The sequence below is a fragment of the Nannospalax galili genome, unplaced genomic scaffold (assembly GCF_000622305.1).
Source record: "Nannospalax galili isolate Female #2095 unplaced genomic scaffold, S.galili_v1.0 scaffold100, whole genome shotgun sequence".
NCBI classification, from domain to species: Eukaryota; Metazoa; Chordata; class Mammalia; order Rodentia; family Spalacidae; genus Nannospalax; species Nannospalax galili.
In genome coordinates, this window is record NW_008352891.1 from 5,377,550 (window position 1) to 5,388,594 (window position 11,045).

The 11,045-nt window shown below is 50.1% G+C and overlaps 1 protein-coding gene across 2 annotated transcripts in view; it reads right to left on the bottom strand.

Moving 5' to 3' along the window:
- Hpcal1 (hippocalcin like 1) overlaps positions 1–9,560 on the bottom strand; it is a 134,571-nt gene extending 125,011 nt beyond the window's left edge. For both annotated transcript variants that reach the window (XM_029554575.1, XM_008850117.3), the window contains exon 1: positions 9,281–9,560. The gene's annotated coding sequence lies outside the window, so the exon portion shown is untranslated. The remainder of the gene's footprint in view (positions 1–9,280) is intronic.
- Positions 9,561–11,045: the final 1,485 nt, after the last annotated feature.

Genomic DNA, 11,045 nt, shown 5'->3' on the forward strand with positions numbered 1-11,045 from the left:
TGTCTCCTAGAAGCCCATAAAGCACAGCTAACTTAGCAGGAAGGTGCTATGTGAATCAATGCTGAAACTAGATGATGATGGTAACAATGATGGTGGTGGTGATGATGGTGGTGGTAAGTATGGTGAGGATTGTGGTTATGGAAATAACAGTAAGACTGTGACAATGGTGATAGTGATGGTAACAGTGACAGTGATGATGATTATGATGATGGTGATGGCGATGATAGTGATGATGGTGATGATGAGGATGATGATGACGAAAGTGATCATGACCCTGATAGTGAGTTTTTCCTCAGGAGTTAGTAACTGGTCCAAGATAAGCCATGGGACTGGAGATATGGCTCAGCAGTTAACAGCACTGGTTGCTCTTGTAGAGACCCATGTGTGGTTCCCAGCACCCATATGGCAGCTCACAACCACCTGTAACTCCAATTCCAGGGGATCTGATACCATCTGGCTTCTGCAGGCATTGCACATACATGGTACACTTACATACATGCAAGAATAACACACATCCACATAAAAAACAAATAAAAGATTTTTTAAAAGGGACAAGTGTGGAGAGGATTGGAGCTACAGGGAACCTTTCAGTTACTCTTATTTTCTTGATTACCTTACTAAATTTCATAAAATTAGAAGTTTGTGGGGGGGGTGTGGATTTTTTTTTTGAGACAGGATCCCAACTGTAGCCCCAACTGGCCTGGAACTCCCTATGTAGACCAGGCTGGCCTCGAACTCAAAGAGATCCACCTGCTTCTGCCTCCCAAGTGCTGGGATTACAGGCATGCACCACCACGACCGACCTTAATTTGTTTTTAATTTTTTTTTAAGGTACTCCGTAGACTTGACTTCAAATTCATAGCAATCCTCCTACCTTAACCTACCCAGTGCTAGGATTATACCTGGCCCTGTTTTGTTTTATTTTGTTGTTGTAGTTGTTTGAGACAATGTCTCACCCTGTAGCCCAGGCTGGCTTCAAACTTGTTCTCCTACCTCAGCCTTGGAGTATAGTGATTACAGGTATGAGCTATTCAGTATGGCTTTCCTGTTGTGTTTTAGAGACAAGGGATCAAAAGTGAGAGCCTTGGTATAGATCTAGGAGCAAGCAGGTATGAAGAGAAAAAAACTAAAGGGCTGGGGTGGGGTATGGCTCAATGGCTAAGCACATGCTCAGAATGCAGGAGGCCCTGAGTACAATCCCTGGACTCCCAGGTTGAGAAGCCCTAGAATTCCTTATTTGTGCTTATCTATCTGTGTAGTTTCCCCAAACTACAAATTCTCACCTAATAGCAAGGCCAGAGGATCATCAGGTCACACTGTTTATAGATTCAGCAACAGGGTATCATTACAAACAGATGCCAACAAGAACAGCAATCCTTCATCCCTGTCTTCAAAACAGAGGGGCCAGCATCCTCCAGACAGGCCAGAGTTCTGGCATGAAGAACAACTTGAGCATCTCCCAAAGGCCTGTTTCTACCTTCACTGACTGAACAGGCCAATACAACTGCTGCAGGTCACATACCACTCCTGGAGGCCAGCGCCCTGTCATACTGTCTAAGCTATGCCACCAAGCATAGGCCGACACCACACAGCTGAAGGGTTTTTAACAAAGCACACCCCTGCCATCCTATACATGGACCAGGGTTGGGTGGCAAAGCCACCCCTCCTGCCACCCACAGCCCTACCTCAGACCCCAGGTTGGACAGCTTTCCAGACCTCCAGCATTCACTCACCAGCAGCATCTCTTCATAGCTACCTACAGTAAATAGAGAAAATTGCACAATGCTAGAAATGATTGATTTTCAAGAAGTTCTCAGTTCCCTCCAAAAACAGATTACAGGGAAATAAATGGAAAGGATGGGAATGACAGGGAGGGTTGGGACAGCCATCAGCTCTGCTTTCAGGAAACATCCTTTCAATGAAGACAGAAAGCCAGGGCAGAGCATTTAGCTGCTGTAGGAACTTCTTACAATCTGTACGCACACTGCTCTGGAGTTGACTGTGAACATTCCCAGCAGTTCTCCTTGCCCTGAGAACACCCTGGCATCCAAAAACAACACATGCTTTCCAAGTACTCTCCAAGGCAGGGGGAGGGAGGCCCAGCCTCACTGAGTCTGGGGAGCAACCTGCAGATCAATCTGGGCACCCTCCAATGTTAGGGTCCCTGTGGATATATCAGGAAACCTGAAAAAGAGTTCTCAGAAGGCATGAGGCTGGGAAGACCCAAAATGGCAGGGGCCCAGTCTCTAATCTAGGGCCCTTCCTGGCTCCCTTCCAGAAGCCTTCACACATAGTTCTGTCACAGACAGACAGTTAATGCCTTAAACCTGAATTTGGAAAGGAATACCTAATGACTTAAGAGGTGCTACCATGCAAGAAGGTTTAACCAGTGACCGCAGTCACAGACTTGCCACCTTTCCTCTCAGAGTCGAGGTGGGCCCAGAACCCTTTCTGCACATGAGATAATGGCCTGAGAGTATTGCCATCCGTGAGCAGAGACTGTAACAGGTACCTGTTTTTTTCCCAAGCTATTTCGCAAATGGAAAGAAACAAGACAATCTCACTAACAATACATCCGCGAGCAGAGACTGTAACAGGTCCCTGTTTTTTTCCCAAGCTATTTCGCAAATGGAAAGAAACAAGACAATCTCACTGAGACTGGCTACATCACTGACAGAGAAATCACCTGTGAGTTGATGGTGTTCACCTGAGGCCTGAGCCCCACCTGAAGTGCCTGGATACGCCACCTCCGAACCTCTGCATCTGTCAGTCTGTTAGCTTCCTTAAAACCCAAAAGTGCAAGGAGAATATTACTTCTGAAATGTGCAAGGCATCAAAGCACACCATGCCATTCAACCACTCCCATCTCAAGGGTCCCCCCACCCATACCACTGATTTACCAAGAGAATTCTCTGCATGGGTATTTATGGAGCCACTTTTGTTGACTTGACCAAACATGAAGGCAAATGATGACACATGATGTACCACTCATGCCCTGAAGGGTGCTTTTCTGGCTTAGAAAGGGATAACAAGACTTGTACAGGAAAAACTGAGCATCCACCTGAGCCAGGTCCTACTGGCACATAATGACAATCAAAATGGGAAAAGAAGAGAATGAGGCTTGGTTTAGTTCTGGGTTCTTCTGCCTCCCGTGGACAGGTAACCCTAAGCTGCTTATCGTGCTCTGGGCCTCCTTAGTTCTTTCATTTAAAAAATGAATTTGAGGGGCTGGAGAGATGACTCAGAGGTCCCAGGTTTGGTTCCCAGTACCCACACAACAACTCACAATCATCTGTAATTCCAGTTCCAGGAAAATCTAACGCCCTCTTCTGGCCTCCATGAGCACTGCACACACAGGTACACTTAACATACATGCAGGCCAAACAGTCATACACATAAAATAAAAATAAATTAATTAAAAAAATTTTTTTAAAGTTTGATGTCATTTGCCTCCCAAGTTCTTCATGAAATAAGATGATAAATGTAGCAAGGCCCATATCGCCTGACAGCATACACACCCGGAACTCTGCTAGGTACTGGAGACTTGGATAAAAAGCAGTGAGAAAAGCAGCTGAAGTCATTCCAGCCAATGTGCTTGGGACATACTGTAGGCACCAGTGCTATGCTAGGTACAGATCAGAAAGGCCAATAAGAGAGCTCACCATGTGGAAGGGAGATGAACAAGTGCCCAGTTCCCTTCATGAACTACAGAGTGTGAAGTTAGTTCTACAAGGAAGACTCCAGGAGGGCCTCAAATTGGATTGAGTCAAATTCAAGAAGGAACAGAAGGAAGAAAAGGCAACTCACAGAATCTGATCATCAGTGAACGATTAGGATGGGGCTTGGGCCAAGGAGTGACTGCAAATAAGGACGAAGCATCTTTCAAGAAAGAGTCAGGGATTCTTCACCAGATTATGGTAATGGTTACATAACTGTAATTCATAGAAAATCATTGACCTGTACACTTAAAATGGGTGGAACTTTATATGAATTATAATATATCTTGATATAACTGTTATTTTAAAGGTAGAAGACAGGTAGGAATCTTGTAGATACAGAATTCTGAGGGAAAATTAGACAGAAAGGTTCAGAACCACTCTGCCTGCCCCTCCTCCAGCCTGTCCACTGCCCACCCCTTTCCCAGCTATCCACTTACAGGATATTTTTCTCTATAAGTGGTACCTTGGGCCCCAAAGGCTTATTGATAATCTCCCTACCCCCATCCCCAGCTCAAGACCTTAAACTCTGCACCAGCAAAGGAGAAGCTGGGGTCCAGCTTTCCCAGAGCCTGACCTGGAACAGGCTTATGGGAGGTGTGGGAATAACATTCACTGTGTAAAAGGCAAACCTGGAGGCAGGTGGAACTAAGAAGGCAAACTGTGTGTTTTCTACAGTGAACTGCTGCTGTCAGGGCTGTAATGAGGGAAGCACAAGCCATGCTCCACGGTAAGTTACATGAGAGGAAGAGGGTCTGGGTGGAGAAAAGAGGCCAGTGCCACAGAGTGACTTTGAGGATTTGGCGGGTACAGTGATGGATAGAAAAGAGCCCTCACATGCCTACCTGAGATGCCTAGCTTTCACAAATTAGTAGATGGAAGTACATGAGACTGTCCAGTCATGACAGGTAGAAGATGTGGGTTCAACACAATGAGGAACTCTGGCCCTAGAGAGGTATAGTGTGCAGCCTGTAACCCATCCCAGAACACAGCACTGGGGCTGTAGCAAAAGGTCTGCGTCACCTACCAGTATGCTGGCATGGGCTCAGATGATTTCAGCTACGGGACTGGGCAGGTGATCTGACTACACTCCTCCTATCAAGGACTCATCCTTGGCTAAAATAGACTTAGAACAAGGAAAAATTTCAATGAGGGCCCAAGGATGCTAAAGTGAAATCCAGGAAGACTGCGTATGTTGAATCTCTCCCTCCAGGCCTGCTTCCATTTTGAAATTAAACTAATTTATTTGGTAGTACTGGGGATTATACCTAGAGCCTCATGCATGCCAAGCAAATGCTCTACCACTGAGCTACAGCCCTCCCATCTTTTTTTCCTTAGGATCATGGGAACCTTCACATGAAGTAGTTACCAGTCTTGAGTTTTCCTAGAAATCCATTGCTGGCTGTGGAATGGGGGCAGGCAGGACCTCCATTCCCAGTTTCTGGCTGCTTGCCAACTTAGCTGCACCTGAAACACTACAAAGAAACAAACAGCACCCAGAAAACAAAATCACTGGATTAGCAAGTGCTGAGGGTACACCACGTTTATTAAAGGAAAGGAAAACTGTCCTAAGAAGTCCTGCCTCCTGCCTTGTACAGGGGAGGGCAGTCCAGGAGAGCCTCTGACTCCAGGAAGGGTGTCCTCAGTTGTCCATGCTTCATAAATGCAGAAATGTGAAGCTTTGCCTCGGAAATTCAATTTTACTTGCAATGACATGGTCAAGGTTGGGCCCTCTAAAGGATTTACTGTGCTTTTCAGATGAATTATATATATATAAAATCTTTAGACTCACATCTTGCTCATCAGCACCTAAGAAATGTTCCACCTGTCAAACTATATTGATTACCTGAAGTTATATTACAACCTGCACCACTAGAGCCTGACCATTTGGTTCTTTGGCAGAAAGCAATTTGAAAGAAACGTTCTTCCCTCACATAGAGCAAGGAGTACTGAGGGAGTTCCTAAGCTCATCCCATTCAATTATACTCTGTCCTCCCCAGATAAGGAAGCCAACCCAAAGGAAACAGGACAAGAGCTATGTGAGATTCACAGACACACAGCTACCCTGAAGAAACCCAAGAGGACTACAGGTTTGAGTGGGAAGCCCCAAAGTAGGGCACAATTAAAATACCCAAGTGTCAGCTCATCTTAACTCCATCCAGGCCTTCCCTCTCCAAGCACAATGACATCAGGTGCTGACAAACTCACAACACAGATAATCCCCCATCAAGCCTGTGCTGGCAACTCACAAATTGAAAGCATTCTCCCACACCAAATGAGTGTGGTTCAGAACCTGCTGGAATGCAATGGTCTAATACAAACCCGATGCCAATCTAGATAAAAACTGAGCTGCCAAAGAGCTTACTCTTCAATGACAAATAAACTCTGGGACTCCCTGTGAAGATCTGGGATTATTGCTGCTTTGTGGGTGAACACAGAACTCTTCCATTTATGAGGAGCAATGTAAGGTAATAGAATAAGCTGGAGAGAAAAACATGGAGAACCATCCTGCTGCCTTGTCAATGTGGACCTGGGCCAAAAAGGCAGCCCTTGGAGCTCCTGGACACTCAGTCCCCACCTAGCAGAAGGAAACATGAAGGTTCCAGGTACGGATGAAGTGAGTCCAGCATCAGGCCCTGGATCCATTCCTTTTCCCTCAGTGGGAATTTCAAATTCTGCACAGGCTTATGGACAGAAAGCCTGACTGTGATACACTCTAACATGATTCCTTCACGTTCTTTTATTTCCTTTGCAATCTACCTCCAGGAGGGCTTGTTGAAAATGAATGAGTATTGGGTCAGAGTTTGGGCAAACCTCTGTTCTGGGCTTTCTACTTGCTCTGTTTTCTCCATAAGGCAATGGTCATGACTCCCAGGCTGTTACATTGACAGTTATGGTCCAGTTTAAATCAGTGTAAAAGTAAGGCTCAAAGGTGCGTGCATGGCTAGTCCATAGCAATACATCCCACACAGGGAGAGGCACAGCCCCTAGGCCTTCCCACTGGCACATTATCCAATAAAACCTCAAGAGCTCAGTAATTACAGGCACTTTCAAAAGTGAAACAGAAATAGATCTAGGGCCAAAACACTGGTTTGCTTGAGACAAAGGGCTGGCTTTAACTAGGAAAACAAAACAAGAGAGATTTTTGGTCTGTTTTCTGAGCTGAGAAAAACAGACTGATGTTTTTTTAATTGTTATTGAATCTTATTGGAGAAATAAGTAAGATTCTGATCAAAATCCTTTTTCTCCTTAGAATATAAAATCATTTGATAAAACAGAGAACAGGTTGCATTCCGAGTCTCTGACACCAAATCAGGATGAAAAATTAGCTTATGACGTCCCTGGACTGTCATCATGCCAAAGACCTCAGGGCTTCAGGCTTTGGAGACAAACCAAAGGACCCAAACCAGAGGTTTCTGCTCCAATGTCTCAGTGCCTGCAAGACATTCCAGCTTCTTGCCGAGTACAAGGAGGGGACAAGCAGAGAGCACCTCAGACTATGAAACGCATCCTATACAACCCAGATGGCAATCACCTCTTCCCTAGCCCAGTCCCTGCCCGAGCTCCATTTTGAGAGACTCGGGCAACCTTTGGGGAGTCTGTTCCTTCCTTGCTTAAAAAGCTGTTTTCAAACTAGTGAGATAAGGACAAAGCAGTGGAGAGAAGGAATCACCCGATCTGGCAGAGGGCAGCGGGGACTAGCCAGAAAGCCCGGCGCTACCTCTCTGGCGCAGAGCAAATGCCTAAGTGATGTCGTGGGTGCTCCCAGAGAGTGAACTGTGGCAGCAGCAGTGTGCTCATTCAGAGCCATGCAGTTTTACCAATAGAAGGTTTCAATGCTAAATATTTTAAAAATCAAGGGATCGGGACTAGAAGGTGGGGTCTCATGCCTCCCTCAACAGGCTGATTTGCAAAGGTGCTGGGCCAGGCGGGGCTGGGGGTGAGGCTGGAGGGTGTCAAAAGCCGAATCCAGAGACGAGGTTTGGCGTCCTGACAAACATCCTCCTCTGGGTGAAATCCATAGGCTAGAAGACAAAGGGGGTGGTCTTCGGCGTGATCAAGCCGAGCTCTGGGAACCCCAGATGAGTGTCTGCGGAGACCGCCACTTTCATTCGGCAACACTCCTAGCAGGAGCTGCACACCCCCACCCCCCCGCCCCAGGCACTTGTTGAACAAAAGGGCTCCAGACTCCGTAATCGCAGCCTCGGGACCAGGAGGAGAACCTCAGCTCCGGGGAGAGAGCCTTCCCCGCAGAAGGATCAGCACCGCGCGCAGCGGGCTCGCGATCACCCGGAGGCCGCGCGACGCAGCCCCGCCGGTGCGCAGTGCAGACAGCGCGCCGGGCAGCCTAAACTTTCTCGAATCTCCAGCTTCTCGGTTAAGTTAGAGGCAGGAAGAAGGCACAAAGCACCGCCCGGGAGGAAATGCGAGAGCGTCACTCACAATAAAGGCAAAACAAAGATTTGATTTTTTTTTAAGAGATGAGAATCCAATTATTAATACAGCACCTACTGTGTGCAAGGCTCTGGGTCAAGAACTATCCGTAAAACGTTCTAAACTTTCTCGAATCTCCAGCTTCTCGGTTAAGTTAGAGGCAGGAAGAAGGCACAAAGCACCGCCCGAGAGGAAATGCGAGAGCGTCACCCACAATAAAGGCAAAACAAAGATTTGATTTTTTTTTTTAAGAGATGAGAATCCAATTATTAATACAGCACCTACTGTGTGCAAGGCTCTGGGTCAAGAACTATCCGTAAAACGTTCTCATTCTGTCACGACAGCCCCAGGGTAGGGACGGGGGGAGGGTGTCCCCATCTGAGACCAAAGCAAATTGGGACCCAGAAAGGTGGTGTGTGTCTGGCTCAGGTCACAGGGCGCGTCAAGATGTGGCCAGGGCTGGGTTAGTTTTCCGCACCGTCTGGAAGACCTGAGCCGATGTTGCTGCGCGGGTCTCTAATGTTCTTGGAAGCTCACCAGCGTCCCACGTGGGGCAAACGGACCTGCCCCCGGAGAGGGTCAGCCCACCTCTGCCCACGAGACAGACCCTGCCCTGGGGAGGGTCAGCCCACATCTGGCCGCGAGGCAGTCACTCGCCTGGTCGGGTCCCAGCCTTCACCCTGGATTCCTGAGCTCCGCAGTGCGCTTAGCAGCACCGACAAGAGCGGTTCAGCGCACCGGGACAGTCTGCCCACGCCCACCCCGCCACCACCGCGCTGCGCACATCACACCACACCCGCTCGGCACCGGTCCCCACCACCCGGACACACAATTCCACTAACGCAGTCCGAAATGTGCACATGCCATGGAACACACGGATCCCCACGAGGCCACGCACGGATCCCCACGAGGCCACGCCATTCTAGAGACACCACCGTCCACGGTCACCTGCGACTCCACCACGCAGAGACACAGGCACGGCCAACACCGGCGCGCGCGCACACACATAAACATAAACACACACACACACACACACACACACACACACACACACGAGCCCGATCACGGCCAGCCGGTGCACACGCCCTCCCTCCCTCGGCTCTGCAGCCTCGCAGCCACCCTTTCCCTACCGGCTCCGGCGCAGGACACGGTCCACCGGCTTCTGGAGCCCAAGTTCGGCAGCGGCGGAGCGACCGGCCGTTGCCCGGAACGAGCACCGAAGCCGGAGAGGTGGCTTAGGAATGCCGGCGTCTGGGTGCCCGCAACAGCTAAGCCGGCCCTGAGACCATCGCCGCCCGGAGAGACAAAAGGAAGCCTCCGGCCAGGGAGGGAGCGAGGTGAGGGCGCCCGCCGATCCGCTGGTCCACCGCCCGCAGCCGCCGACAGCCCGGGAAGGAAGGGACGGGAAGGCGGGACCCGGAGGCGGAGGCCGGGGCGGGGCGCGCGGCGGGGGCGGGCGCTCAAGTTTCCTGAGGACCCGCCCCCGCTTAGGCCACACCCCTTGTCCTAGCCACGCCCGTCAGGCTGCAGTCAGACCACGCCCCCTTCTGGACCCACGGTGGGCGGGGCCCCCAGCCCTCATCATCCTGACCAGTCTCTACTTCTCAGCACAGCAGAGCTCTGCCTTGCTGCTCCCAACCCCGCGGGGACACGTGGAGCGGGGAGGGGCTGAGAACTGGCCCCGCCTACCTAACCCTTGGCCTCTGGCCTGCGAGTGTGGGAGAGGCCTCGGGGCGGCGCCGGGAAGGGCCAGACGCCTGCGCCCCCCGCCCCGGTAGTCCTTGGCAGGAAGTGCGGCCCGGGTGGCCAGGGAAGGAGAAGAGAGGTTTAAGTCACCCCAGACACCCCAGCACCCGGCCGGGCTGCCTGCCAGTTCCTTCTCCCGCTCCACCTCAGTCCCCGTGTGCACGTATCACCCACCTCCCCGAGCCTCGTTAAGGGAAAGAGCCCAGTCTGGATGTAGGAAGACCTGGGCTCCAGCTCTGGTTACCTCTGACAACTCATCTGGTCTTGGCAAGAAGACCCTTAGCCGTCCTCGGCCTTTTTCTCCACCTTTAAAATGGACGGCAAGGAGGGACAGGCTCTTTCTTCGGGTGTTTCCCTCCCAGACGTTCAGTGTGTCTTCAGTCTCCAGCTGAGGAAGGGGCTTGACTGATGTCTCTCATTCTAGGGACAGCTGCCTGCTGGGCCACGGGGTGGGGGGGAGCAGGCTGGTGCTTCCTCCAGATTGCCTCATACCCTCACAGATCGCACCTGCCATGCCCACCCACTGCAAACATCCCAGAAGACAGGTAACCACAGAAACAGTCATATATGAGGAGCTCTGTTGTGCAGAGACGAAACTGTCTTTCTGGCGTCTCTAGGGAAAAACTCAAAACCCTCCTTCAAAACCTCCTCCACAAAAACACGTGAGTGAACTCCTACTACACAGGAGGCTGCCAGGGGAATAGGTAGTAGAGCAGCTTGGAGGGTGGGGACAGCCCCAGGGCTTCCTCCATTCCCCCCTGTGTCTGTTGCAGAATGGCCAAACTAAGCCTAAAGAAGGTTGGTCTCCTAGACAGCCTTGAGTATTGAAGGAAATGGTAGCTCTAAGGGTGATGGGTCCCTGGTAGAGTGATGTGGGGAAGATGGCCTTGGTCTTTGGAGGTATGGTGACTTCCTTCACAGCAGAGACCCTAGCTAAGGTCATTCCATAGCTTACTGTAGCACACCTCTGCACAAGTAAGAAAGGTTACAGATAAGAAACAATTATGAACCGAGCCCCAGCAGCCAGATTACAGTTCAATCTGAAGGGGCAAGGCCCTACTCAGGCATTCAGAAACCTACCTAATGGCCTTAGCATCTCCCTCGGGGGTTCTAAGGTGACCCCTGGCCCCTCAGCTTCCAATAAGAAAA